The sequence below is a fragment of the Phalangium opilio genome, unplaced genomic scaffold, assembly GCF_054372755.1.
Source record: "Phalangium opilio isolate 3A_F unplaced genomic scaffold, DU_Popi_V2 ptg000103l_1, whole genome shotgun sequence".
In the NCBI taxonomy this organism is placed as follows: Eukaryota; Metazoa; Arthropoda; class Arachnida; order Opiliones; family Phalangiidae; genus Phalangium; species Phalangium opilio.
Genome location: NW_028324205.1, coordinates 2,170,159 through 2,184,863, shown reverse-complemented (window position 1 = coordinate 2,184,863; position 14,705 = coordinate 2,170,159).

Sequence of the window (14,705 nt, the reverse complement as noted above, 5' to 3'; positions counted from 1 at the left end):
CTTGTGGGTGCAGGTAGGTACTTGTGGGTGCAGGTAGGTACTTGTGGGTGCAGGTAGGTACTTGTGGGTGCAGGTAGGTACTTGTGGGTGCAGGTAGGTACTTGTGGGTGCATGCAGGTAGGTACTTGTTGGTACTTGTGGGTGCTTATGGGTACTTGTGGGTGCTTGTGGGTACTTGTGGGTGCTTGTGGGTACTTGTGGGTGCTTGTAGGCACTTGTGGGTGCAGGTAGGTACTTGTAGGTACTTGTGGGTGCAGATAGGTACTTGTGGGTGCTTGTAGGAACTTGTGGGTGCTTGTAGGAACTTGTGGGTGCAGGTAGGTACTTGTGGGTGCAGGTAGGTACTTGTGGGTGCAGGTAGGTACTTGTGGGTGCAGGTAGGTACTTGTGGGTGCAGGTAGGTACTTGTGGGTGCAGGTAGGTACTTGTGGGTGCTTGTGGGTACTTGTGGGTGCTTGTAGGTACTTGTGGGTGCAGGTAGAGGTACTTGTGGGTGCTTGTAGGAACTTGTTGGTACTTGTGGGTACTTGTGGGTGCTTATGGGTACTTGTGGGTGCTTGTGGGTACTTGTGGATGCTTGTGGGTGCTTGTGGGTACTTGTGGGTGCTTGAAGGTACTTGTGGGTTCTTGTGGGTACTTGTGGGTACTCGTGGGTTCTTGTGGGTCCTAGTTGGTGCTTGTAGGTACTTGTGGATGCAGGTAGGTACTTGTGGATGCAGGTAGGTACTTGTGGGTGCAGGTAGGTACTTGTGGGTGCAGGTAGGTACTTGTGGGTGCAGGTAAGTACTTGTTGGTACTTGTGGGTGCTTATGGGTACTTGTGGGTGCTTGTGGGTACTTGTGGGTGCTTGTGGGTACTTGTGGGTGCTTGTGGGTACTTGTGGGTGCTTGTGGGTACTTGTGGGTGCTTGAAGGTACTTGTGGGTTCTTGTGGGTACTTGTGGGAACTAGTGGGTTCTTGTGGGTCCTAGTTGGTGCTTGTAGGTACTTGTGGTTGCAGGTAGGTACTTGTGGGTGCAGGTAGGTACTTGTGGGTGCAGGTAGGTACTTGTGGGTGCAGGTAGGTACTTGTGGGTGCAGGTAGGTACTTGTGGGTGCAGGTAGGTACTTGTGGGTGCAGGTAGGTACTTGTGGGTGCAGGTAGGTACTTGTGGGTGCAGGTAGGTACTTGTGGGTGCATGCAGGTAGGTACTTGTTGGTACTTGTGGGTGCTTATGGGTACTTGTGGGTGCTTGTGGGTACTTGTGGGTGCTTGTGGGTACTTGTGGGTGCTTGTAGGCACTTGTGGGTGCAGGTAGGTACTTGTAGGTACTTGTGGGTGCAGATAGGTACTTGTGGGTGCTTGTAGGAACTTGTGGGTGCTTGTAGGAACTTGTGGGTGCAGGTAGGTACTTGTGGGTGCAGGTAGGTACTTGTGGGTGCAGGTAGGTACTTGTGGGTGCAGGTAGGTACTTGTGGGTGCAGGTAGGTACTTGTGGGTGCAGGTAGGTACTTGTGGGTGCTTGTGGGTACTTGTGGGTGCTTGTAGGTACTTGTGGGTGCAGGTAGAGGTACTTGTGGGTGCTTGTAGGAACTTGTTGGTACTTGTGGGTACTTGTGGGTGCTTATGGGTACTTGTGGGTGCTTGTGGGTACTTGTGGATGCTTGTGGGTGCTTGTGGGTACTTGTGGGTGCTTGAAGGTACTTGTGGGTTCTTGTGGGTACTTGTGGGTACTCGTGGGTTCTTGTGGGTCCTAGTTGGTGCTTGTAGGTACTTGTGGATGCAGGTAGGTACTTGTGGATGCAGGTAGGTACTTGTGGGTGCAGGTAGGTACTTGTGGGTGCAGGTAGGTACTTGTGGGTGCAGGTAAGTACTTGTTGGTACTTGTGGGTGCTTATGGGTACTTGTGGGTGCTTGTGGGTACTTGTGGGTGCTTGTGGGTACTTGTGGGTGCTTGTGGGTACTTGTGGGTGCTTGTGGGTACTTGTGGGTGCTTGAAGGTACTTGTGGGTTCTTGTGGGTACTTGTGGGTACTACTGGGTTCTTGTGGGTCCTAGTTGGTGCTTGTAGGTACTTGTGGGTGCAGATAGGTACTTGTGGGTGCAGATAGGTACTTGTGGGTGCAGGTACGTACTTGTGGGTGCAGGTAGGTTCTTGTGGGTGCTTGTGGGCACTTGTAGGTACTTGTGGGTGATTGTGGGTGCTTGTAGGTACTTATGGGTACTTTTTGGCACTTGTGGGTACTGTGGGTACTTGTAGGTACTTGTGGGTACTTGTGGGTACTTGTAGGTACTTGTGGGTACTTGTAAGTACTTGTGGGTACTAAATTTTGGAAGCTCGTAACTCTGGTTATATTAGAGATACGGGGATATCCTTTGATTATGTAATAGTCCTATTTGCCCCTTCCCTCCTTCGTTAACATTTGCTCCATAGGATACTCCATATACGGAAAAAACCTGGAAAACTCAGGGAAGTATATGGGGAAAAGCCTGGAAAACTCAGGGAAATTTGTTTTCCAAAAGTTGTATGAAGCTTGTTATGGAACATATGTTATTAACTCATGGTTTTAGTTATATAAAGTTTTACCAAGAAGCGATATCTAGTTTACTAGGGAGAAGGAATAAGATGCCTAAGTATTCGCGCGCCATAGTCCCAGTCCCACTTTCAAAATACAAGGGGGGACGTAAAAGGAGGCCGGGCTATTTCGCCTCTCCTCAGTGGGAAAAGAAGTAGTTTTCGTCATTCGCGTCGCGTTTACGTGAGTTTTCTTGTCCGTGACCAAATAAGCATTTTTTAAACTGAACATTAGGCCAGCGACTTTCCTGAATTTGAATAAATAAACTGGTCCGTGACCATTGACCAGAGCACGTCGTCTGCTAAACTAAAGAAGTGGATAATTAAAATATTAGAATTTTAATGTGTGGAGTCTGATTACCCTTGAACTTTCTTAGTAGTCTCGTGGACCACTGACCCCCTACGATTTAATTTTTGAACTGGACCCGGGAATTTTTAAACTGGTCATTTGCCCTGTGTCACCGCCTTATTTCCCACGCTGGCGCGAGTTGCTTTGCGTTGTCGAGTGCGTGATGGAGTTGGCTATGCCTGGAGTCCCAACCTTGAAGGAGAGAGGAATGGAGTAGAAACCCCCATACCTATAGCGTTGCCTTTGTACCCCCACCTACGGAAACATAGTCCTCTCAGCATCCTCAGCGGTTACGTAGGGTCGTACTGGACGAAATTGTAAAGGGCGCTCCCTCTATCTTCAAAAATAGAAGATAGTTCTCATACAAATAAAATGGCGCTCCGCGGCAGCACTTAGCAATCGCCATCTCAACTCCCTTATCCCTGTCCCAACCCCCGCCACTTCCAACCACTAGCATAGCCCACTCGATCACGCTCTCTTTTCCCCGGCTACATATTTTGAAGATGGCACTTTTTAGGCGTATTAACAATCTTGGATCATCTTTGTGAACTTTTAGGGTAGCCCTGACTATATTTTGTTTAAGGTTTTAAGCTTAATATCAAACAGACGTTAGTTTATGCTACAAAAAAATTTGAAATTGACAATCTCGGATCGTCTTTATGAAGTTTTAAGGATATCCGAATTTCATATTGGGCTTATGACAATTTTGAGCTAAATTTTAAACGGACATGAATCAGCATTTTTAAAATAATTTTAAAATTGTCAATTTGGTCCTATTTCTGGAACTTTTAGGGGTGCGCCTCGCGTTCCAATAAATGATAGTAAAAAATTGTATTATGTTAATTACAATAAGAATACAAACTTTTATTGATTTACGTTTTTTTGGAAGTATCATTATAAATTAATGTCTGATTGAGCTAAAGTTATGATCCCCTATATATATATATGTTTCTGCTTAGTGCAGATTTTGAAAATTTGAAACAGTTTCTTAACATTCTTAATTAAAATAAAGACTGAAGGAACAGATATTAATCAAAAATGTCTTGATTAGAATCAAGACCTAAAAGGTATCGATAAGACTGAGGTTATCACTTGTCTGAAGGATCAGATATTAATTTTTCTTTTTAATTGAAACTTAAATGCTTGCTTAAGAAAAAACAACGTTCCATTACCGTTTTCCGTTGAAATAAATTATTTTACTGGTAATCAATTTCAAAAATTTACTTATCTCGGCTTTTCGACCACAATTCCATTCCCCGAAAACATTTTATCATTACATTAATTACTTTTGGGAGATAACGTGTCAAAATAACCTATAAAACAATAAAAAACTGTAATAGCGGTCTGCTTAGTCATGATAACAACCTTTTAAAAGTTACAAGGACTATATAACCCTTTTGAGACTAACAGGGCCTGAGCAAACTATAGCTTAACCTGCTACTAGTACGACCAGGGAGAATTGATGTAAACTGGAGTTGAAATTTCATCATGTGCGATCTGCGGCCCAGAAACTCTCCCATAGTCCCAGTGGGTGTAGAACATAAATTTTTCGCTGTTTTCTGCCAAAATCAATCTTTCTAGATAGTGCCGCCTCCTCACTTGAATTTTTCATGATATATTAAGGTTTGAACGAACAAAATTCTAGATTATTATTTTCACTACCATGTCCCTCTTCTACCTTGAAGCAAACTCTCCTCTCTTTCTGCTGCTCATTACCGGTGCCATTCCCTTGACTTTCTGTTCGTTATAACTACTATCATGAGTTTATTTATTTCAAACCAAAATATAAAAAAATGAATTCTTTTTCCTTTTGTGCTACTTAGAATTTACAAATGTATATAACGTTGTGCCGTGCCATATCAAATAATCTCTAACCATTGTTAGAAATTAGAGAGAGAAATTGGGCAGTAACACTGATCATGCCCTGAACTATGAGAAAGAACAATACGACGGTTCACTAAAGTACACTTGATATTACATCATCAAGTAAAAATATTACTGTCCCTATTGAATTTGGCGCCATTGGTTTTAGAATAATTAAAATGTTCCACTGTGAAGCGTGCCGGTCACGAATGGAGATGTAACGTCTTTAGGAACCTTTTAAAACGCAAAACCATACACGTACTCTCCCAAAAGTAATTAATGTAATGATAAAATGTTTTCGGGGAATGGAATTGTGGTCCAAAAGCCGAGATAAGTAAATTTTTGAAATTGATTACCAGTAAAATAATTTATTTCAACGGAAAACGGTAATGGAACGTTGTTTTTTCTTAAGCATGCATTTAAGTTTCAATTAAAAAGAAAAATTAATATCTGATCCTTCAGACAAGTGATAACCTCAGTCTTATCGATACTTTTTAGGTCTTGATTCTAATCAAGACATTTTTGATTAATTATCACAATGAGATGATTGGAAATTTAAAAAGGTTTTAGCATGTGTGGGTTTTTGATACAATGAACACGAAAAATTTTTATTGTTATGTCTCACTAGCAAGTCTAGGAATGGTAAGCACTTATAATTTTCCCCTTCATATGTAAATTGGATGTCTTTCTGTATTTTATTTACTATGTCTAACAATTTTTCGGTTTTTAACGATTTCTTCTTGATTAGGAAGACATCATCCATGAATCTTTTCCATAGTTTTATATTTTGTTTTACTATTGTTTTCCTTAAAATGCTCATCTCAATATGTTCCATAACTAAATTTGCTATTGGTGCTGATAAAGGATTTCCCATTGCTAAGCCGTTTTTTTGTGCATAAAAATTATTTTCAAATAAAAAATATGTGTCTGTTAAACAAATTTCTGTCAATTTTAGGATAGTTTCTAGGCTCAAGGTTGTTCTATTTTGAAGTGTTTTATCCGATTTTAATTTTGTTTTTAATATTGTTAAAGCTAACGGTATTGGTATACTTCCATATAAATTAACGACATCAAGACTACAAATTTCATCATCATAATCTAGTTCTTGGTTTCTAATATCTGATACAAATTCTTGGGTGTTTTTTATCCCATGATTGGTTGTTCCTATTAACGGTGATAATAGTCTCACTATTTGCTTCGCACAAGTATATGTGGGACTATTAATTGATGATACTATTATTCTAAGTGGGTTGTCCTTTTTATGGATTTTTACTAATCCATATATATGGGGAATTTTTAAAATTGGTGGAAAATATTGAAATTTTTTATCTTTCTCTATTTCTTGGTTTTTTATAGCATCATTAACTATAACATGTACTTTTTTATCTATCCTATCAGTTGGGTCGTTTTTAAGTTTAATGTAATCATCAGTTTGAAGAATTTTTAACATTTTGTCCGAATAATCCGCTGAATTTAATATTACTAGTTTCCCACCCTTGTCCGCTTGCACGATCTTAATCGATTTGTCCTTCTTTAACAATTACGGAAAATAGAATTTAGTGATCAAACAAAACAGGACATTAGACTTATAGTAAAAAATAACTTTGCAAAAACCTCAATGACAAACAATTTAAGAAGGGAAGAACAAATTGCGCTAAAAGTGTTAAAGAAGGACAAATCGATTAAGATCGTGCAAGCGGACAAGGGTGGGAAACTAGTAATATTAAATTCAGCGGATTATTCGGACAAAATGTTAAAAATTCTTCAAACTGATGATTACATTAAACTTAAAAACGACCCAACTGATAGGATAGATAAAAAAGTACATGTTATAGTTAATGATGCTATAAAAAACCAAGAAATAGAGAAAGATAAAAAATTTCAATATTTTCCACCAATTTTAAAAATTCCCCATATATATGGATTAGTAAAAATCCATAAAAAGGACAACCCACTTAGAATAATAGTATCATCAATTAATAGTCCCACATATACTTGTGCGAAACAAATAGTGAGACTATTATCACCGTTAATAGGAACAACCAATCATGGGATAAAAAACACCCAAGAATTTGCATCAGATATTAGAAACCAAGATCTAGATTATGATGATGAAATTTGTAGTCTTGATGTCGATAATTCATATGGAAGTATCCCAATACCGTTAGCTTTAACAATATTAAAAACCAAATTAAAATCGGATAAAACACTTAAAAATAGAACAACCTTGAGCCTCGAAACTATCCTAAAATTGACAGAAATTTGTTTAACAGACACATATTTTTTATTTGAAAATAGTTTTTATGCACAAAAAAAAACGGCCTAGCAATGGGAAACCCTTTATCAGCACCAATAGCAAATTTAGTTATGGAACATATTGAGATGAGCATTTTAGGGAAAACAATAGTAAAACAAAATATAAAATTATGGAAAAGATTCATGGATGATGTCTTCCTAATCAAGAAGAAATCGTTAAAAACCGAAAAATTGTTAGACATAGTAAATAAAATACAGAAAGACATCCAATTTACATATGAAGGGGAAAATTATAAGTGCTTACCATTCCTAGACTTGCTAGTGAGACATAACAATAAAAATTTTTCGTGTTCAATGTATCAAAAACCCACACATGCTAAAACCTTTTTAAATTTCCAATCATCTCATAGTGATAATATTAAAATAGGAATTGTAAAATCATTTAAAAATAGAATAGAAATTTTATCGGATGATCCGTTAAAGGACAAAAATAAATTTAAAAAACAATTCATAACAAGTGGGTACCCAGAACACATTGTTAATCAAATTTTTGAAAACCATGATGTAAAGAACAATAACCCAAAAGAAAAACCAGAACACATAATTTCATTACCATATATTAAAGGAATATCAGAAAAAACGAAGAGGCAATTCAAAAAATATAATTTAACTTTAGTTAGTAAAATAACAAATTCATTAAAATCTGAATTAATTAGGAACAAACCAAAAATAGATAAAATGAAAAAAACTGGAGTGGTATACGAAATTGAATGTAATTGCAAAAAGAAATATGTAGGACAAACAAAACGTCAATTGAGGAAACGACAGACAGAGCACAAATATTGTGTTAAAACGTTTAATGAAAATAATGGGTTAGCGGTACATATAAAACAAAATGACGACCACCAAATTGATTGGGATTCAGTAGAAATTTTATGTCAGGAGACGAATTGGTATAAACGTTGTTTCAAGGAAGAGGTTTATATTAAGGATAGAGCCAATTTAAATTTAGACCAAGGATCAATAAATATAAATGGGGGGAAGGTTTTCACTTACAAAAAAGATTATACAAAAAAAATTAAGAGTAAGACGATATGGGGTAGTATTGCTTAAAAAACATATGTAAAAAAACTGTAAAAAACTGTTAAAAATTAGTTCTCATTCGGATAATTTTATCACATTATTGTCAAAGTTGCAGCTGAAGACGGACCGCGGTCCGAAAGCTCCTGCGTATATTTAAATTAATAAATAATTTTAAAAATCTCCATGAAGTATCAGACTCATTTTATTCAAATTTAAAAGAGCGAGCTTTTTTATGGTCGAGCCGAGCCTAGCCGACAGGTATCGAGCCACTACGACTCGCGAGCCGGCTCGCGAGCTTAGTCACTGATATAGTGCTTTCCTTTTAGTCTTTATTCTTTCCACCAATAGCATTCCGTTGTAATTTTACATGAAATAATGCGCGGGAAAAATTTCTCGTCTCTAACCTTGAGCATATTTTACCGAGCGGGTTTTACTGAACCACTACATTCCTAAACATGGGATGGCATTTATAGTCGTTCTCAAGTTTGACGTTGGTAGTAGCAATTTTTTTAAACATGTATATATTAATCGAGCCAGCTCGGCTTCTCGTGAACAGTCCTATCGAATATCTGAAATTGAAATTATAATAGATATTTAATCGTTTTAAATCGTTTTCCATCAAATATTGTTTGGTAACCCATTTGATAATGCATTTCTTAAATAGAAAAGACAGTGTTTATTTGTATTATCAGAAGTAAAATAAGGGACTTAAAGTATCTAGGTATCCAAATTCTTCACATTGTGGTCGAGATCAGATCAACACCTTCCTTTGTGAACAGCCTTCAATTCTGCCAACGGATGACGTCACTATAATAAATAATACAGGGTTTAAATAAAAGTTTGGAATTCACGTTTTACTGTATGCAAGTGAAAACGGGTGACAAGGTACAAATAGAATAGAGAATATGTCTGAATGCCACAAAATGTTTTAAAGCTCAGTCCTACGATTACTTATAGATCTTAAGCCTCAAATTACAACCTCTAATCTCTTTGGTAAACACCTCAAATATTCGATGTCCATTATGGTGGATGCTCACTTCAAAACAATTGTCCATGCCTTGCAATAAATTTGAAAGCCCTAAACTCATGACGCAGGAAGTCAGAGTAAATGCTTCCAGTCGACAATCGAAGAAGAAGGGTCCTGTAATTCAGTTTCCAAGAATGCCCACCCAAACATTTACCTTCCATCGCATTTGATGTTAGTGATGTCGTAACCAGTGATAATATTTTTGTTTCCAGTAATATAGGTTATGCTGATTTACCGTGCCATCCATGTGAAATTTAGCCTCGTCAGAAAACACAGTACCTTTCTCAAAAATAATGGATCGGCTTCTGAGGGAGATTTTTACAATTTAGTTCGGTTTGCTCCTACATAAATTTATACTTTCCGTTAATAGTTTGTTTAAAATGGGAATATAAGAGAATTGACACGAGTTGAATATTTTTACCTCTCCGAGTGACGTATGTCACGGAGAGGTTCTGTAACGATCGTGTGTGTGTGTCTGTGTGTGTGTCTGTTGTTACACCCACGTGACCGCGTTCGCAGTTTCCAAATCGGAGCAAACGTGTTCGCCATTTCCGAACTGCTTTCACAGTCACGGAAATGGCTCCTCTACTTGAGTTCTCACACCACCATCTTCTGGTCTTTGTCCATCCCACACGGACACCAGTCTGTACTTACTGGCTTCTAATCACCACCATCTTTTGGTCTTTGTCCATCCCACTTGGACACCAGTCTGTACATACTGGCTTCTAGACACCACCATCTACTGGTCTTCAGTCTATTCCACATAGACACCAATCTGTCTTATTGGCTTCTAACTCCATCGTCATAGTTTGGTTTAAGACATTCGCGGCGATCAGCTAGGGTTACGAGAAACGTCTAGCCTCCCTCGGGTGAGTTGTCCACCAAAGGTTTTCGCAATTGCGGTTGTTCCTGCTTTTAGCTGTAGTTCGACACCCTTATATACTACCTATTTGAGTAAGGCGAAGCAACCGGCGTATGCTTCATTTCAAACGCCAATATTAGTCAAGTCTCTCAAGAATGTTTAATTGTTCTTTATCAAAACGATGTAACGCTGAATAAGGCGAACAACTAACGAAGAAAATATTTAATATTAATTATATTTATTTTAATATTTAAGATAATCTTGTTTCTCAACTCAAAATTAATACGGAAAGAGTTAAAAAGCACTCTATGTTTTTGTCTGTGTGTGTCCGTCCATTGTTACACTAGTTCGTCGCGTTAGCAGTTAGCTTTGTGTTGATGTGTTAAGAAATCATACAGAACCTTAATATTCCCTTTTTCCATAATATAAAGTGAATATGTGGAAGTATTTTTCGTAATAGGCCTTTTCATAAAATCCGTATGTTGCCGGGGGAAAAAGCAGAGACGAAGGCTATTCTTCCCTCCCGCGAAAAGAAAATGTTGCCGGGGGAAAAAGCAGAGATGAAGGGCGTTCGTACCCTCCCGCGAAATAATTTATAGAAAGGCCTATTACGATGCATTTAGTAGTATTGTAACTTGAAAGCTCTGTTTCATTTTGATATTCAAAGGACATTTTTTAATATTACTATTTGAAATGGCTGTTTATAAATTACTTAAGCTATACTACATCTGTATATAGAATAATCCTTGGTTTAGTGATTTCGTGAAGAAAGCTAATACCTAGACTCCGCCGGGTATATCAAGTATTATCCGCAATAGGCTTAGTGAAACAAGGAGTAAATAATTGAGGACCAAGGTGTAGTAAACTTTGGGTTTTGATTTTCGTATCTGAAATGAAGAGACGTCAACGGTTCAGAGTGAGCCGAAAGTTAAATACACCTTATATAATCAGGTTAAGATTTTATAATAGAAGAAAAGATCATGGTGGCAATTAGATTAGTAAAAGGTCTAATGGTAAACGGGTAGTTACTGAGTTTTTATTCTCTTTATGGTGCGCATTGACTATCAGTGCGTCTAGCTACACTTTAGCTCTGGTGTCATTTAACGTTAACACTCATGATGGCAAACTAAGAATATAGTTGAGGTGAGACGAGACGATAGTGTTTACACTGCAAATCAGTTGTGAATGTAGCTATCAGAATATAGGGTAGACAATAGGGCCTTTACGAACACATAAAGGTTATATATCTCCGAAATTTATACACTTCATTTCCTGTTCTTTTTCCCATTGACTGATTTCCATGTGTTCAAGATTTATCCTTATTGGATGTAAAATTTCGTCTGCTTTACTGTATATTCGCCATGCTTGGAATACTGCTTTTTACTTCAAAAAAGAGAAATAATTCCATATCTAGGTAAATAAGTTTCCAGTAGTAGACCTCTTGACTCAGAGAGGTAATATTTTGGTTTTCCCAACTTGTCAGTTACAAAGTTTAAATTTTCCGTTTGCATTTTATCCGCATCAATGAGAGACAAAATCTTGTGCTAATTGCAAGAAATTTTTTCAACTTAATATATTTTACAAAATGTAGTTTTCTTTTTATACACCCTACTAGAGTAAACCTTGCTTTTAAGTCACGATCTTGCACCACCGAAATCACGAAGGTTGTTGACAATGTCGGTAAAGGTGCCACGCACTGGATGTCGTCAGTGTGGAAACTTTTGGCATAAATCACTGCCGCTTGTTGAACGTTACCGCGACATTCACCCAAAATAAACATCCTGTCCAGTATTTTCTGGTTCGAATAGGTTTGCATTTTGCTAATAAACGAGACTAACTACTGTAATTCTACTACTTATAGGTGCACTACAAACACTGTATCTCTAAAGGGACCGGAAATGCCTCATTGTTTAGTTTAAAAAGATTGCTGGCTTGAGCAGGTCATAATGTTTATTATATTGTTTAACGATCAACACGTGACACCGCGTAACCGCTAGATGTTTGGACCTCTAATGTCGTCACCCGACAGATCTAAACATTTACCATATATGCCGGTCTCATTAGAAAAACAAAGTCTGTAAGGATGCAATTGTACCAATACGGCTATTAAAAAGGCACAAATGCTGTATAAAAACCACAGCAATAATGGTTGGCCAATATTAAGACACCCCTAACCTTAAACTTTGGACTAAATAAGGAAAAAATAAAGGTTTCATTGGGAAAAACTTTGAAGAAGAAGGTCCGAGTTGTCTGAGGAACCGAGAAAAGAGACCGTTGTGAAAAGAGCTCGTCGTCACGTAGCAGCTAAGATCGAATTACTGCAGTTATTCTCCTGTCTTAGTAATATTCCAGCCTTGTCCCACTAGGACAAATTGAACATGATGTTTGCGAGGATTACCGAAGACGGCTAGACTTTTGCGTGAACTAAACCAAGCCGATCCATTTTTTTAGAAAGGTACTGTTCTCTGACGAGCCTAAATTTCACTGGGATGGTACATTAAACCGGCATAACGTACATTACTCGACCCAACAAAAGTTTCACTGGTTGCGACATCATTACCATTTATTGCGATGGAAAGTAAATATTTGGGTGGGCATTCTTTGAAACCGAATTATCTGATCCTTCTTCTCGATGAGAAAATCACTGAATACATTTACTTGGACTTCCAGCTTCATAATGCTTGTAAATGTATTGCAAGACATGGAGAGTCGTCTTGAAGAGTGCCTCCACCACAATGGTAGTCACATCGAACATTTACGGTGTGATGTTTACCAAACAGATTAGAGGTTGCAATTTGAGGCCTAAGTTCTAGGACTTATCGTAGGACTGTGCTTCAAAACATTTTGTTGCATTCCGGCATATTCTCCAGTATTCCTTTTGTACCTTGTCACTTGCATGAAATAAATATTTTATTCCAAACAATGTTTTACACTTGTATAATTTAGTATAATGGCGTCATCCTTTGGCACTATTTGGGGTTGTATACAAAGGAAGGTGTGAGTTTGATCTCGACCACACTATGTATATATATAATACAGAAATATTTCGTTTCGTGAGTTACATTTAGTAATTTGGAAATATCCATTTTTTCCGGTAGTGATCGTGTTAACGTTTGACTTTTTACGTTAACATATAAATTGAGGATGTTGTCGATTAAAGATGATTTTAATTCCATTTCATTCTCTCTTTGAGGACAGAATATACATCACTGTTAATTTTCATAAAGAAATGTAAGATGTAAACTAGATCAATCTAACACGTTATGGTACTGTTATTAAAATGATGCTCAAAATGTATCATAAAATATTTTTCGGAAATGAATATTTCGTTGAATAAATGTTGAGTAATTTTTCCAAATAACTGATTTTTAATGATCAAGCCATTAAAACTAAAAATTTTAAATTGGTTTTAATTTACTTTTTCCTTTTAACACTTCTTTTTTCACGTTTTCGTCTATTACTATATTCTGGAATCTTTAATTCTCTGTTGAATCTGCCTCACAGGTACGAAATAGGCTATTTATGATCTGCATTATCCAAACAATTGACGTAATTACATTTTAATATAATATAGTGCAATTTTACTCTGTTCAAAGTTAATAATTTAGTTGAAAATACTTACCACTAACACTATGACTTTCATTATAGTTCTGGGATCCATGACGTAGACTATAATATATAATTATATAATTATATATATATATATATCATAGAAGTTTCGAAAAAAATAAAACTCAAGCAGTCTATGACGGACAGACTAAATTTGGAAAAGGAAAAGTGGAAGAACAACACACCCTCTTTTTAAGGCTTCGTTGACAATTTCTGAGAGCTTCGGGACACTAAACAAGATGGTCGAGGCCCACCATACATTTTTGCACACCTAATAAATTTATAGGCAGTGACTCCTAGAGGTGTCTCAAATTTTCTGTCCGTGCTTAAAAGATTACCTACACAACAACTCTCTCAGTAAAACAAACTTAACGAAAAGAGGTAAGAGATTTGAAAGTGGAAAAAGATAGCAACCCTTTTTTTGAGCCCTTCTTTCTCGATTGCGTGCACTTTGTTTTTCTCTTTATTCGGGATTGAGACGCAACCTTCTCATTCTTTCTTTACTTTCCTCTTTGGCATTAGACGCCATTTCATTACTGTAAACTTGGTTAAATCATAATTAGTTAAAATTAATTCTCTTTTTTCTCTAAACCAAATCCAAATCGACATTTAAATTTCGCGCCCAACATTTACCCATCATAGGGCAATAAATTATTTATCTACGATAAATTTAGTTAGCCCATATATTTAAAATTAAAATTTAACTCGTTTCAAAACTAAGCTTTTCGTAAAGGTTTTGAACCGTTTAATTAATATTATTTAGTTAAACAATTGGTTATGGTCAATTTACCAATATTGTTACCAATTGTTTTTAAAATCAGTGAAACTAAAAAATCAATATTAAAAAGATTATCTACTGGAAAGATGTCAAGTTATTATTTAATTTAAATTTTTCAAGTTAAGTTTCAAAAGAAGATGAATTTTATTATTTTCTGACACAAAAATTGCCAGCTTTTTTGCTTTATTCCCGAATTGTTTTCTACTCTAAAACAGAAAGTTTAACGTTTTGTGATATTAAAGGAGAAATATAACTATAATTTTCGTTTCTTTTGAACTAGTTTCTTTATAGGAACTTTTATCGAAAGGCCATTTGTATCAGTACT